The following is a 16,446-nucleotide window of genomic DNA, read 5'->3' on the forward strand; positions in this document are numbered from 1 at the left end:
TGGAATACGCATGTTACTCTTGCCAAGGATTTACTTAACACAATCGTGACTAGCGACTTTTACTACTTATGAATATAAGTTAATAACGATTAGGTGAAATTCCCTTATACTCTAGCATCAAATTCATGCATGCGAACTAAGTGTCGACCCTCAATCAACATACATAAACATGTTATCAATCAAATAGATAAGTAAACCACATTCACGATTTATGAAATCATAACTGGAGGAAATCAAGTCATATAAAACATATGATCATGGCTTTGAATTCCCCTCTAACTACAAAGAAATTAGTTCCTCATGTTCGCAAATAAACAAAGATAAATAAATTTAAACATTGACATAAAGATAGAAAACACCTAGAAACGCTCCAACAATCCAAGCTCCTTGAATGGCATGCACGGCTCCAAGAGTCTCCTTCCTTCTCCTTTGCAAACTCACGGCACAAGAGGGATGTGTGGGTGAATGGTGTAGTGAAAATATGGTAGAGGGTGGTGCCTAAATGGTGTAGCAAAGGATGGTATTTATAGGCTGAAATTCGCAGCCCCTATGTAGCAAAGGAAAAGGATTTAAAGGCCTAATTTGTATAGGATAATAACACACAATCCTTGAAGGAAAAGGCTAAGGCTTTAAGAAACCAAGGGGGAAAGGAATAATCAAGTTTCTAGATGTTCTAGAAAGGTTTGGGGCGCCAGATTTTTAGGAGAGGAGATAAGGCCTTCTAGAAAGCTTGTTTTGTGGCTGATTTCCTAGAAAAACAAGGGATAAGGTGCAACACCTTTGTAGGAGTGGATAAGGGCTTCTAGAAACCTATTTTAATGTGTTTTAATCTGAAAATAAATCCCCTTTGCAACTGGAATTAAGTTAGGATAGGATTAGGATAGGATAAGATAAGATAAGGTTGGATAAGATTTTGGATAATGTTCCGTCTTTTGAGCTGATTTCTTATCTTCCTTGACTTGGACTTATTTCTTCACTCTTTTCAGCACATTCCTAGCCTCTTGAACTTCAAATTCGTCCATCCATCTTGCTCCATTCATAAGCTATCCATTTGGTGGCCAAAACTGCCTCAAAATGCTCCAAATTGCACTTTCTTGCCAACTGATAGGAGCATATTTATGCGCCTTAGTTAGCTAGTTCTTATGCATTTTCGTTATGTTTTCTTTGTTAAAATAGTCTTTTAAGCTACTTTCATGTGTTTTCAGGTTTAAAGGATATATTACATGAAATGATGCAATTTGGAGCTTTTGGAGCAAAAAAAGTGAGCTTGGATTGAAATGGACATGCTTGGAACACAAGGTTGGGATGAAATTGAAGAGTTGAAGATTTGAGGTTTCCTACTTGAAGTAGGAAAGCTAAGCCTAAAAGTTTCCATTTTGGGTTGATCTTTCCTAAACCGGAATGGCCTTGCGTTTGAGCAACATTAGAAGGTTCCGAAGCGTTGGAAGACACAAAGAAAGGTGTTAGAATATTTTCTCATCCTTGCCGTGGGTTAGGGCTTAATTTCTCTTGGTTTTGGGCTTTCTAGAAGCCCTATCCACATTCCCACTAACCAGCCGCACCTTTCCCCTTCTAGAACACATATTTCCTTGCCTTGCAAGGCTTTCTAGAAGCCCTAACCCTAGCCCACTTAATTGCCGCACCCTAGGCCCTTTTCTCACCAAATTTCTGATTGTTTAACCTATTTTTCTGGTGGATTTGGGTTTCTAGAAACCCTAATCTGATTTGTTAAGGTTTTTAAGTGCCTATATATATATTTCTACACCTAGTCGCACATATTACCTCTACACAATTCAGAAATTCATCCAACCCTATATTCCCATTCCTTGCCGCAGACACCATCATCCTTATACCCTTAGCCGCCACTCCTCCATCCATTCCAGCCATTTTCCCACACCTTGCCGCAACCCTTCTCCACAACCATACACCATTCTACACCTCCATACACCATCCATACACCTTGCCGCACCACCATACTATCCTAACTCCCGCAGCAAGGAGAAGAAGAAAGAAGAGCTTGACGTGCAGAATTCAAAGTGGAATTGTTGGGCGTTTTAGGTGTAATCTTTCTTATGTCTTCGATGTTTCAATTCAATAAACTTTGTGTTGTGAGTATGAGGAACTAAACCCCCTTAGTTGGGGGGTAATTCGAAACCATGTACATGCTTGCAATATGATTTGATTACATTCAGTTGTTATTTCATGAGTTGTGGATTCAATTCGTTCATCTATTTGATTGATAACTTATTTGTGTATGTTGATTGAGAGTGCACTCTTAGTTTTCATGCATGAATATGATGCTAGATTATGAGGGAGTTTCACCTAATAGTTACAATCTTATAATCACAAGTAGTGAAGATCACTTGAAAACGATCGTGTTGAATGAATTCTTGGCATAAGTTTCATGCAATTCATAGTAACAAATGCTTCGTCAATGCTTATGTTCATAGAACGTAATGATTCTTGCTTGTATCTCTATTATGCAATTCATGTAGGGAACTTGTAGGGAATGTTTTGGGTTGTCGTATGCAATCATCCAACTTAATAACTTGTGGAAAAACTGAGGGTTAACTAGTGCAATTCACGGTTAAATTGGGGCGTTGAGTATTCATAATTCATTGGAAGAACAACTGATAATCGTTTTGTTTGCAAGTGTGACATGTGTGGAGAAGAACCTCCTAACTAGCCTTTTATCCATCCTTTTTATCCAAAAACGTTCTACAATCTGTTTAGTTTAAAGTTTCTGTTTTGTTTCCAATTTTCGTCCAAAACAAATCCCCCTTTATTTTGAAGTCTTAGATTAGTTAGAAAGTGTTTTGATTTGTGTTTCTAAGTGTTTTGATTCAAGTTTTCACTCAAATTCGTCCAAGTTCTTGTTAGGTTCTCAAAACTGCCCAGAAAGTGGTTTTTAGGCAGTTTTAAGTCATTAGGTTGCTGTTTTGAGTTTTAGGTTTGTTTAAGTGTTTTAAAGTTTAGTTTTGCATTCTTTGAGTCTAGTTTAGTGTTTTAAACTTTGTTTTTGAGTTTTTAAGTCAGTTTCCAAGTGTTTAGCAATCCCTCCTAATCCCCGGTCTAGAACGATCCCTACTTACATTTTTGCTACAATTTGACAAAAAGAGGGTTTAATTTGTGTGCTTATCTATTTCGCATCAAATTTTTGGCACCGTTGCCGGGGATTAGCAATTTTGCTAATCCCTTGGATTGTTTTTGTTTCTTTTATTTCACTTTGTTTCTGACTTTGTGTAAGTTTCTGACCTAATTTTGTTTCTTGTTTCTTAGGTACTAATGTATGACTAGAAGCTCTCAACCGATTCGTGCGAACATCTTGGATTTTGACGACGATTTTGAGAGGAAGTTGAGAAGAGCTAGAAACCAGCAAGAACACCATCCACCCAATTCCGAATCTAATCTTGAAGAAAACGTACAAGAAGAGGAGGAGGAAGCCACGGCAGGGATATTTGAAGAAGTCCAAGGCATGGCGGTGGACAACCGTACACTCAAGGAGCTTTCCGCCTCAGGTTTGGATAATGCCGCACCCTTGTGCATCCAATACCCCGTGGCTGCCCAAGGTAAGACAGACGAGTTTGAATTAAAGTCAAGTTTGCTTCATCATATTCCTAAATACCATGGCTTGTCCATGGAAGATCCTAACAAACATTTGAAAGAATTTGAAGTAGTTTGCTCTAGTATGACTCCCATCAATGTTGACGGAAGTATCTTGAAGATGAAGGCTTTTCCATTCTCTTTGATGGATAAAGCCAAGGATTGGTTATACGAGTTAGCTCCCGGCACTGTCACTTCTTGGGAGAGTATGAAGAGAGCATACTTGGAGAAGTTCTTTCCAACTTCTCGCATCATCCTCCTACGCAAAAAGATAAGCGGAATTCAACAAGAAGAAGGTGAGTCTTTTCCTACATATTATGAACGATTTAAATCACTTGTTGCTTCTTGTCCACAGCATCAGATGAAGGAGGAGTTGCTTTTGCAATACTTCTACGAGGGTCTCCTACCTCTAGAACGTCAAATGCTTGATGCTTCGGCGGGGGGAGCATTGGTGGACAAAACACCCATGGCTGCCAAGGTCTTGATTGCTAATAGAGCGTTGAACGCTCAACAGTACGAGGGTGTAGGCCAAAGAGGACCTTCACGGCACCAAGTACATGAGGTAAGTTCAACTTCCGATCTTCATTCACAATTGGCTAATCTTACTTCTATTGTTTCACAGATGGCCGAGGGAATGAAGATGCAAGGACCTGTGGTATGTGGCGTATGTTCTATCCAAGGACATGTCTCCGAAAAATGTCCTCAACTCATCGAGAATGGCGGATGGGAGAGTGCGAATGCCATTGGGTTTCAAAGCCAAAATCAGTCAAGACATGATCCATACTCCAACACGTATAATCCAGGGTGGCGAGACCACCCAAATTTCAAGTGCAGGGATCCCCAACAACCTCAAAACCAAGGAGGCTTTAGGCAACAACCCCCGGGGTTCTTTCCCAAAACCTACGGCCCACCCCAAAATCAAGCCCAATCCGGCCCAAGTGCCTCAGGTACGTCTCTTGACAATGATGCACTTCTTAAGATACTAACTAAGTTGTCTAATGGGCAGGAAGATCAAGCTAAGGCTATGCAAAACCAAGATAAAAGGGTGGATCAACTTGAGAAACAAATTGGGCAGATTGCCGAGTTTATAGGTAAGTTTCGAGATCCCGGACAACTTCCTAGTTCCACCATTCCAAATCCGAAGGGAGGTTTCGAAAGTGCAAAAGCAACACCCTAAGAAGTGGTAAGGAGGTTGGGGCAGGTTCTTCATCAAAAACAGGTCATAACGAGGATGAAATTTTGCAAATGGAAGAGGAGGAATCAAGGTTGCCCACGGCAAAGGTGGTTCCACCTTTGCCGCAAGTCCCTAAGGCCCTAAATCTGCCCAATTTGTCCCACAAAGGTAAGAATGTGTCAAATTCGGTTCATACTAATGTTTTCCCTTCAAATGTGCCTTTTCCTAGTAGGTTCATGCAAACGAAGAAAGAAGAGGCAGAAAAGGATATCCTTGAAACCTTTAGGAAAGTTCAAGTTAACATACCTTTGTTAGATGCAATCAAGCAAGTTCCGAGGTATGCTAAGTTCTTGAAGGAGTTATGTACCACTAGGAAGAGGATGTCAACTAAGGAAGTGGTAAAGGTAGGTGAGAATGTGTCCGCCATCTTGCAAAGCAAACTACCTCCCAAATGCAAAGATCCAGGTAGCTTTACCATTCCTTGTGTCATTGGGAATACTAGATTTGAATCTGCCATGCTTGATTTAGGTGCTTCTATAAATGTTATGCCATATTCCATTTATGCATCTATGAACTTAGGAGCATTGAAAAATGATGGGGTAATAATACAATTGGCCGATAGATCTAACGCCTATCCAAAGGGAGTTTTGGAAGATGTGCTTGTGCAGGTTAATCATTTAGTCTTCCCGGCGGATTTCTATGTCCTCGAAATGGATGAATCGGACCATGCTTCTTCACTGCCCATTCTACTTGGAAGGCCATTCATGAAGACGGCCCGGACGAAGATCGACGTGTATAGTGGAACTTTGTCCATGGAATTCGATGGGGAAGTTGTTAATTTTAATATTTTTGATTCCATTAAATACCCCAGTGAGGACCATTCATGCTTTTCTATTGATATAAATGACTCTTTGGCGCAGGGATATCTCGACGATTTGAATGACGATGCGCTTGAAAAAGTCATTACACGAGGCATGGAATTCAAAACCAAGGGGGCATATTATAGTGTAACCCACGGCATACATGGACTAGGCCATGCCGTGCCCCCTAGTGAGGATCTAATTGAAGTTGTGGCTGCCCTTGAGTCCTCACCTAAGCTTGATGGGAAGTATACTACCCGTGAGTCCATTCCCATTTCGACTAACAAATTGCTTCCATCCATAATTCAGGCACCTATCCTTGAACTCAAGCCTTTGCCAAGCCATTTGAAGTACATTTTCTTGGGAGAAAATGAAACACTACCTGCCATCATTTCCTCCTCCCTCACGGCACAAGAGGAGGAGAAATTGCTTCGAGTTTTGAAGGAGTTCAAATCTGCCTTAGGTTGGACATTGGCCGACATCAAAGGTATAAGCCCTACGACTTGTATACATCACATATTTCTTGAGGAGGGGGCCAAACCAACTCGAGAGGCTCAACGCCGTCTCAACCCTCCTATGATGGAAGTTGTGAAAAAAGAGATCATAAAGCTTCTAGATTGTGGGGTTATCTATCCAATCTCGGATAGTAGGTGGGTTTCGCCCGTTCAATGCGTACCAAAGAAATCCGGAGTGACGGTGGTAGCTAATGCCGAGAATGAGCTGTCCCTCAACGTATTCAAACCGGTTGGAGGGTGTGCATTGACTATAGGAAGCTAAACACCACCACGAGGAAGGATCACTTCCCATTGCCGTTCATTGACCAAATGCTTGAGAGGTTAGCGGGTTATGCTTTCTATTGTTTTCTTGACGGTTATTCTGGTTATAATCAAATTGTCATTTCACCCGAGGACCAAGAAAAAACCACTTTTACATGCCCGTTTGGTACATTTGCATATCGTCGCATGCCTTTTGGTTTATGTAATGCACCTGCTACATTTCAAAGATGCATGATGAGCATATTTTCTGATCACGTATAAAAGATAATTGAAGTGTTTATGGATGATTTTAGCGTATTTGGTGATTCGTTTGATAGCTGCTTGCATAATCTAAGTTTGATCTTAAAACGTTGCGTTGAAACTAACCTTGTTCTTAATTGGGAAAAGTGTCATTTTATGGTTAAACAAGGCATCGTTTTAGGTCATATAATCTCTGAAAAGGGTATTGAGGTTGATAAGTCGAAAATAGATCTTGTACGTCACTTACCCTCTCCGACTTCGGTTAGAGAGGTTCGTTCGTTTCTTGGCCATGCAGGATTTTATCGTAGGTTTATCAAAGATTTCTCGAAGATAGCACAACCTCTTTGCCGACTCCTACAAAAAGAAGTGGCGTTTGAATTCACCAAGGAGTGCACAGCATCATTCAACCAACTCAAGGAGTTGTTGACCACGGCACCCGTCATTGTTCCACCGGATTGGAGTCTACCTTTCGAGCTCATGTGTGATGCGTCTGACTATGCTTTAGGAGCTGTTTTAGGACAAAGAAAGGACAAGAGGCCGCATGTCATTTACTAAGCCTCCCGGACGTTGAACGATGCACAATTGAACTACTCCACTACGGAAAAAGAACTCCTTGCCGTTGTTTTTGCTTTAGATAAATTTCGATCATATCTAATTGGAACTAAAGTAATTGTTTTCACTAATCATGCAGCTCTGAAGTACTTGCTCACCAAAAAGGAGGCCAAGCCACGGCTTATTCGATGGATATTGCTACTTCAAGAGTTCGACATAGAGATTCGGGACAAGAAGGGAAGTGAAAACGTGGTGGCTGACCACCTAAGCCGAATGGTGCATAATGAGGAGTCTGCCGATTTTAGAGACATTCCCCGATGAACAATTGCTGTCCATTAAGGTTAGTGCACCTTGGTATGCCGATATTGTTAATTTTTTGGTGTCAAAACGTATTCCAAGTGAGTTCACTAGGCACCAACGTGATAAACTTAGGCATGATGCACGGTTTTATGTGTGGGATGATCCGTACTTATGGAAATTTTGCCCCGATCAGATTATACGTCGTTGTGTGCACGATTCTGAATGTCATTCAATTTTGAGTTTTTGTCACACATATGCATGTGGAGGGCACTTTGGCACACAACGCACAGCCCTTAAGGTGTTACAATGTGGATTTTATTGGCCTAGTATTTTCAAAGATGCTAAAACTTTTTGCTTAACATGTGATAAATGCCAACGAATGGGTGGTATTAGTGCTAGGGACCAAATGCCGCAGGTTTCTATCCTAAATGTTGAAATTTTTGATGTTTGGGGTATTGATTTTATGGGTCCTTTTCCTTCTTCGTATGGTTTTACATATATTTTGCTTGCGGTTGATTATGTGTCGAAGTGGGTGGAAGCAAAGGCCACCCGAACTAATGATTCTAAAGTGGTTGCAGATTTTATTAGAACTAACATTTTTGCAAGGTTCGGAATGCCACGAGTGATCATTAGTGACGGAGGGTCACACTTTTGCAATCGGACCATTGAAGCGTTATTGAGGAAATACAGTGTCACCCATAAGGTTTTTACACCTTACCATCCTCAAACTAATGGGCAAGCCGAGGTTTCAAACCGTGAGATTAAGCAAATCCTAGAGAAGACCGTTGGGCCAACGAGGAAGGATTGGAGTCTACGACTTGATGACGCACTTTGGGCGTATCGTACGGCGTACAAAACACCCATTGGGATGTCCCCCTTCCGACTTGTCTATGGCAAGGCGTGCCATCTTCCTGTTGAATTGGAGCACAAAGCACTTTGGGCCATCAAGAAGTTTAACATGAACCTCGAGGAAGCAGGAAGTCAAAGGAGATTGCAATTGAATGAGCTTGATGAGATACGGCACGAGGCGTACGATAATGCAAGCATTTACAAGCAAAAGACCAAAGCTTTCCATGACAACATGATCCGTGGGAAATCATTCTCAATTGGGCAGAAAGTGCTATTGTTCAATTCCCGTTTACGTTTATTTCCCGGTAAGTTACGTTCTAAGTGGATTGGACCGTTTGTTATTACTAACATATCTTCTTATGGTGCCATCCAGATTCAAAGTCTCAAAACAGGTCATGAATTCCAAGTGAACGGACACCGTTTGAAGCCATATTATGAGAACTTTGTTGAACAAACCGTGGATGATATTTCTTTGGGTGCCGTGGGCTCCATTGATGAGTGAATGGGCTTTTCGTCCGGCTGTACGACGTAAAAGAAAGCGCTACTTGGGAGGCAACCCATGCAATACAACAAAGGAAGACCAAGGAATTACTCCAATTCCAGATTTGCGTTCCTAAACTCTTCACTTTGTTATTTATTTCGAATCTGCCTATTTAGTTGTTTTAGTTGCTGTTTGTGTGTTTCTTTTTGTTTAGTGTGATTTTATGCTTGAAACATTGAGGACAATGTTTGATTTAAGTGTGGGGGGGTAACTAAGTGTTTTAGATGCAAATTCGTGGGATTTTATCACCCTTAACTTGGAGACTTGTTCCTTGCTGTTTTTAAGTGTTTTTGAGCAGTTTTGATGTGTTTTAGTGTGTTTTGAAGTAAAAATCCGAAAATCACATAAAAATTTGAAAAATTTGTTTTAAAAACCCAAAAAGAGTTGTTTTTGTGTGTTTGTTTGTGTCTTAGGGTACCTTCCAACACAATGATGAGGATTTGGTTTTTAATTGCATGACTGTTAAAGAGAGTGATTAACATGGATGAAAGTTTGATTTACTCTTTGTTATGCTTAATTGTGGTTATAACTTATGAATTCACATGCAATCATAAAAGAAAAAAATCAGTTTTTGTAACATGCTTGAAGGAAGGAAAAACTAACGCTACAACCTTGTGAGACTTGAGCCTAAACGTTTATTTGGAGAGTTAAAATCTGTGCATTCTTTGTTTTCTAAAGTCGTTGCATGATCTCATTATTCTTTGCTTGGTTGCTACTTAGAAGGCGTTTCATCATTTAGTTCCAAATGCTAGAACTCATGCCCATTTCATTCAAAGCATGTTATTGATGTGCATAACACACATTCAAGATGAAGTTGTGTAGTGACCACCACCTTAGCCAAAAAGCCGTGTGCCCTATGTCATTGTGATTTGTAGGTTTTTAACCTCATTGAGCCTTGTTAGCCTTCGTTATTTGTTAACCCATGTTTTCCTCACCTAGCCTAGATTAGGACCATCCATACCTTGTTCTTAAAGCATAGTAAAGCATGATTCAAATTGAATTCCTTTTGATTTATGTTGGCAGAAAACAAGTGTGGGGGAAGTATTTCTTTTGTGATTTTGTGTGCCATAGGCACGTGTGAAAAAAAAAAAAAAAAAAAAAAAAATTCGTGGAAAAAGAAAAAAATGAAGAAAAAGTATGAGAAGTATGAAAAAAAGAGTTGAAAAGTTGAGACAAAGACTTCCAAAGTATTGTTGGTTGAAGTAAGGGTCCAAAACAATGAATTTGACCCTAAGGAGTTGTTTAAGTATCCCCCTTGTGTGTTAAAGTTAATTTCTGCAATCTAAGTGAATTCTAAGTCTCAATTTCATTGCTTTGCTTACTATCGCTTGAAGAACGTTTGTTTTCCCTATCCTTTCCTTGTTAACCAACACCCCAAGCCCCATTACAACCCGTAACTTCTATCTTGAGTGTTATTTGTTTCAATTTGTGGAGTTTGAATTTGGTATGAGCATATGGTGTCACTGGTTCTCGCATCTAAGTAGTAGCATTCCATTCATGAGATCATATCTAAACATGCTTCTTAACTCTAGAAATTGCGTTCTTTGTGATACATATACGTGAGCATTCGTTTTCATATCTACATCAATCTTCTCACATATGACTAGTGTAGGGTGTGTAGTTAGAAAATCTGAGTGAAAATAGAGTGTATATCTTGTAAGGAATTGAGGGAATTCTCTAAGGCATGTTACTACATTCAAAGCATTGTTTTAATTGATTACTTGTGAACTAGTGAGTTGTGGCTTTAATTAAGTATGTGCTTGTGTAAAGATGACTCAAATATGTGGGGATAACAATCTTTAACATGTCATGTGCATTGGAAATCCCTGAGGCAAACGTTGGAAGGTTTAGGTTTTGTTTTGGTTAGTTTGTTTCGTTTTGTTTTCTTTCTTTTGTTTGTTTTGCTCGAGGACTAGCAAAAGCTAAGTGTGGGGGAATTTGATAGGAGCATATTTATGCGCCTTAGTTAGCTAGTTCTTATGCATTTTCGTTATGTTTTCTTTGTTAAAATAGTCTTTTAAGCTACTTTCATGTGTTTTCAGGTTTAAAGGATATATTACATGAAATGATGCAATTTGGAGCTTTTGGAGCAAAAAAAGTGAGCTTGGATTGAAAAGGACATGCTTGGAACACAAGGTTGGGATGAAATTGAAGAGTTGAAGATTTGAGGTTTCCTACTTGAAGTAGGAAAGCTAAGCCTAAAAGTTTCCATTTTGGGTTGATCTTTCCCAAACCGGAATGGCCTTATGTTTGAGCAACATTAGAAGGTTCCGAAGGGTTGGAAGACACAAAGAAAGGTGTTAGAATATTTTCTCATCCTTGCCGTGGGTTAGGGCTTAATTTCTCTTGGTTTTGGGCTTTCTAGAAGCCCTATCCACATTCCCACTAACCAGCCGCACCTTTCCCCTTCTAGAACACATATTTCCTTGCCTTGCAAGGCTTTCTAGAAGCCCTAACCCTAGCCCGCTTAATTGCCGCACCCTAGGCCCTTTTCTCACCAAATTTCTAATTGTTTAACCTATTTTTCTGGTGGATTTGGGTTTCTAGAAACCCTAATCTGATTTGTTAGGGTTTTTAAGTGCCTATATATATATTTCTACACCTAGCCGCACATATTACCTCTACACAATTCAGAAATTCATCCAACCCTATATTCCCATTCCTTGCCGCAGACACCATCATCCTTATACCCTTAGCCGCCACTCCTCCATCCATTCCAGCCATTTTCCCACACCTTGCCGCAACCCTTCTCCACAACCATACACCATTCTACACCTCCATACACCATCCATACACCTTGCCGCACCACCATACTATCCTAACTCCCTTCTGAAGAAAATCTTTTGGGAAAACATGTTCATTTGAGCAACATCATATAGCATGCAATTAACAATTAAAGGCGGAATCATGCTTGTATGCACTCAAAAACAAAACATTACCATGAAATTCAAAGCCTAGTAGATTGGTGAACCAATAATCAACTCAAAACAAAGTGAGTTGAAATTAATACCTTTGTAGATTCCTCTTTGCATAAGCAAAGGCTAATCACCCAAAGAGATAGGGCCTTCATTCCTTGCTTCTTAGATCCATGGATTTGGATGGAAGAATAGGTTCTCTAAGTTCCCAAAATTGAGAACCTCTAAGTCTCTTCACCAAGGTTAGATTGTAGAAGAAATGAGTGACCTTGGAGTAGTAGGATTGCTAGATGTACCCTCCAAGGTGTTGGCCTCTTTAGAGACAAAATGGAGAGACAATTCTCACCAATTTTCCCCCAAAATAAACCCTTTTTAATCCTTAATGAATATTTGGCTATAAAGTCCTTTATATAGTCACTTCTTTAAGCGACCTAAAGAACCAAAACCCTAATTCATCACACTATGGCCGGCCATTTAGGGAGTTTTGGGCTTTTGGGCTTCAATGAATCTTTATTCATTAAATTGTCATACAACTTAAGTTAATGGGCTTGACGTTCGAAGCCCATTGGGCCTTAAGGTCCAAAACTATCCCGAAGTCTTTAACGAACTTATTCGTTTGATTAATTAACATATTAATTAATCCTTGCCATAAATAAATGATTAAACCATTTAATCATTCTTACTCATTTCCGTTTAATCTCCAATCTCTACCTTTTATGGTGTGCGATCCATTAGGTTCCTTTTAGCGAGGTAGTGGGCGATTAAAACCATTTTACATCGATTGTGAATTGAAACTATTTTCAATTCTCCCTTTAGTGATTACACACGTTTAGGGCTTCCACAAACCATGAGTGACACCTAGCAGCATATCATGGTTACCCAAGCTAATCAGAAGAGGTGGAGAACCTATTCAGTTCGAGATTACAAATGCAATACGGTCTTTCTCTAATCTAATACTCTTGACCACATTGTTTGGTTTGATAGTTTATTTTCTCATGTCTACTATCCAATGTGTGTCTTGTGCTTATATGATTACCTTGAATGTGATTTGGAACGCATTCCCCAATCTCATTCATACTCTGGCCAGAGATTCAAATCATATCAGAGAGTATTCTCCCTCAAACGGTTTGAAGGTTAGAGATCCCTTGTTGCGCATTCACTTGTCTCCATAGATAAGTGGCTTGACCCCAACGATGCCGTGGACACCCTCCTGATGGAGTGACTTTGACATAATCAAAGATCAAGGACTTAACCACAAGACAGCTATGATGCCTCAGGTCAAAGGACTACTTTGCATTATCCCAACCATGAGTTCTCATGTGACATGGAATATGAGAACCCTTCGTTGATCGCGTTCAGTGAACTCATTCTCTATTGAGCACCTACCGTACTTGTCTTGATGTCACACACACCAATGACTCGAGACTAATCACTCTCCCTGAGAGAAGACATAGTACGTACTGATCTTAACGGACTGTCAACGCCCAATTGGCAATCCTATGATCAGGAACGTTTAGGATGTGTCTACGAAAGAATGGTCTCATGAATCTAACTTCATTAGATTACATTCTCCCAATCACATATTCCTTGGACTTTATCGTTTAAGCATATAACATTTATATGAGACGGCTCACACAATAATCTTTGCCCTTTATATGTAAAACTAGATTAGTTTAACATGTGAAATGTCCGTAAAGTATCATCACATGATTGGCTTTAGGGCACATTTCCAACACCTTCCAAACCCAAAATCACATCCAAAAATCCCCTAAACCCTCTCTGCCGCAGCAAGGAGAAGAAGAAAGAGGAGCTTGACGTGCAGAATTCAAAGTGGAATTGTTGGGCGTTTTAGGTGTAATCTTTCTTATGTCTTCGATGTTTCAATTCAATAAACTTTGTGTTGTGAGTATGAGGAACTAAACCCCCTTAGTTGGGGGGTAATTCGAAACCATGTACATGCTTGCAATATGATTTGATTACATTCAGTTGTTATTTCATGAGTTGTGGATTCAATTCGTTCATCTATTTGATTGATAACTTATTTGTGTATGTTGATTGAGAGTGCACGCTTAGTTTTCATGCATGAATATGATGCTAGATTATGAGGGAGTTTCACCTAATAGTTACAATCTTATAATCACAAGTAGTGAAGATCGCTTGAAAACGATCGTGTTGATTGAATTCTTGGCATAAGTTTCATGCAATTCATAGTAACAAATGCTTCGTCAATGCTTATGTTTTTCATAGAACGTAATGATTCTTGCTTGTATCTCTATTATGCAATTCATGTAGGGAACTTGTAGGGAATGTTTTGGGTTGTCGTATGCAATCATCCAACTTAATAACTTGTGGAAAAACTGAGGGTTAACTAGTGCAATTCACGGTTAAATTGGGGCGTTGAGTATTCATAATTCATTGGAAGAACAACTGATAATCGTTTTGTTTGCAAGTGTGACATATGTGGAGAAGAACCTCCTAACTAGCCTTTTATCCATCCTTTTTATCCAAAAACGTTCTACAATCTGTTTAGTTTAAAGTTTCTGTTTTGTTTTCAATTTTCGTCCAAAACAAATCCCCCTTTATTTTGAAGTCTTAGATTAGTTAGAAAGTGTTTTGATTCAAGTTTTCACTCAAATTCGTCCAAGTTCTTGTTAGGTTCTCAAAACTGCCCAGAAAGTGGTTTTTAGGCAGTTTTGAGTCATTAGGTTGCTGTTTTGAGTTTTAGGTTTGTTTAAGTGTTTTAAAGTTTAGTTTTTCATTCTTTGAGTCTAGTTTAGTGTTTTAAACTTTGTTTTTGAGTTTTTAAGTCAGTTTCCAAGTGTTTAGCAATCCCTCCTAATCCCCGGTCTAGAACGATCCCTACTTACATTTTTGCTACAATTTGACAAAAAGAGGGTTTAATTTGTGTGCTTATCTATTTCGCATCACCAACTTTGTCATATGGACCTACAAACACACGAAAATAGCTTAAAACACTATAATAAACACAAACAAACTATGAAAATGCAAGAAAACAAGCTAACTAAGTCGCATAAATATGCTCCTATCAAATTCCCCCACACTTAGCTTTTGCTAGTCCTCGAGCAAAACAAAGGAAACAAAACAAACAAAACATAAGCTAAACCTTCCAACGTTTGTCTCAGGGATTTCCAATGAAACATGACACATTAAAAATCACTACTTACATAAATTTTAGTTATCCTTACCCTTGAGCTCATACTTAATCATAGTCATCATTCACTAGCTCACATTTAATCAATTAAAACATGATTTTGAATGTAGTAACATGCCTTAGAGAATTTGCTCAATTCCTTACTAGATATGCACTCAATTTTCACACAGATTTTCTAACTACACACCCTATACTAGTTATATGTGAGAAGATTGATGTAAATATGAAAACGAACGCTCACATATATGTATAACAAAGGAAGCATTTTCTGGAATTAATAAGCATTTAGATATGATCTCATGAATGGAATGCTACTACTTAGATGCGAGAACCAAGGATATCATATGCTCATACCAATTCCAAACTCCACATATTGAAACACATAACAATCAAGATAGAAGCAAAGGGTTGTAACGGGGCTAAGGTATTGGCTAACAAAGAAAGGGTAGGATAAACAAACATTCTTAAAGAATAATAAGCAAAGTAAGGAAGTTGACACTTAGAATTCACTTTTGCATGCAAAAATCAATTTTGAAACACAAGGGGAAGACTCATGCAACACTTAGGGCCAAATTTAAGCTTTGTGGACCCTTTCTTCAACATCCAACACTTTAGAGCTTCTTTTCACACATTTGTTTCTTCATTTTTTCTTTTTCTACAAATTTTGCTCTTCTACTTCTTTTGGCACACAAAATTTCCCTTTCCCCACACTTATTTTTCTGCACAATGTTGATCAAAAGGAATTCCCTCTAAGTCATGCTTTATTATCCTTTAAGAACAAGGGTATGGATAGTCCTAATCTAGGCTAGGTAAGGATAATGTGGCTAACAAAGAAAATGGCTAACTAAGGCTCAAAAGGGTAAACCTACAAAACAAATGCATGGTACGAAGGCTTTTTGGCTCTGGTGGTAACTACTAAACAACTTCATCGGCTTTTTGGCTCTGGTGGTAACTACTAAACAACTTCATCTTGTTATATGTTATGCTAATCAATTTTATGCTTTGAATGAAATGGGTATGAGTTCTAATATTTGGATCTATAATGATGAAACGCCTTCTAAGTAGCAACCAAGCAAAGAATGATGAGATCATGCAACGACTTTAGAAAACAACAAATTCACAGATTATCACTCTCCACAGAATGTTTAGGCTCAAGTCTCTCAGGGTTGTAGCGTTAGTTTGAGTTACTTCCTTCAAGCATGTTACAAAAACTGATTTTTTCTTTTTGATTACATGTGACTTCATAAACAACAACGATGACCAAGTATAAACAAAAGAGCATATCAAACTTCCATCCATGTTTACAACTCTCTTTAACAGTCATGCAATTAAAAACCAAATCCTCATCATTGTGTTGGAAGGTACTCTAAGACACAAACAAACACACAAAAACGACTCTTTTTTTTGGGATTTTCGGATTTTCATGTTAAAACACACTAAAATGCTTCAAAACACACTAAAAAC

This window comes from Malus domestica, chromosome 06, assembly GCF_042453785.1.
Source record: "Malus domestica chromosome 06, GDT2T_hap1".
Classification (NCBI taxonomy): domain Eukaryota; kingdom Viridiplantae; phylum Streptophyta; class Magnoliopsida; order Rosales; family Rosaceae; genus Malus; species Malus domestica.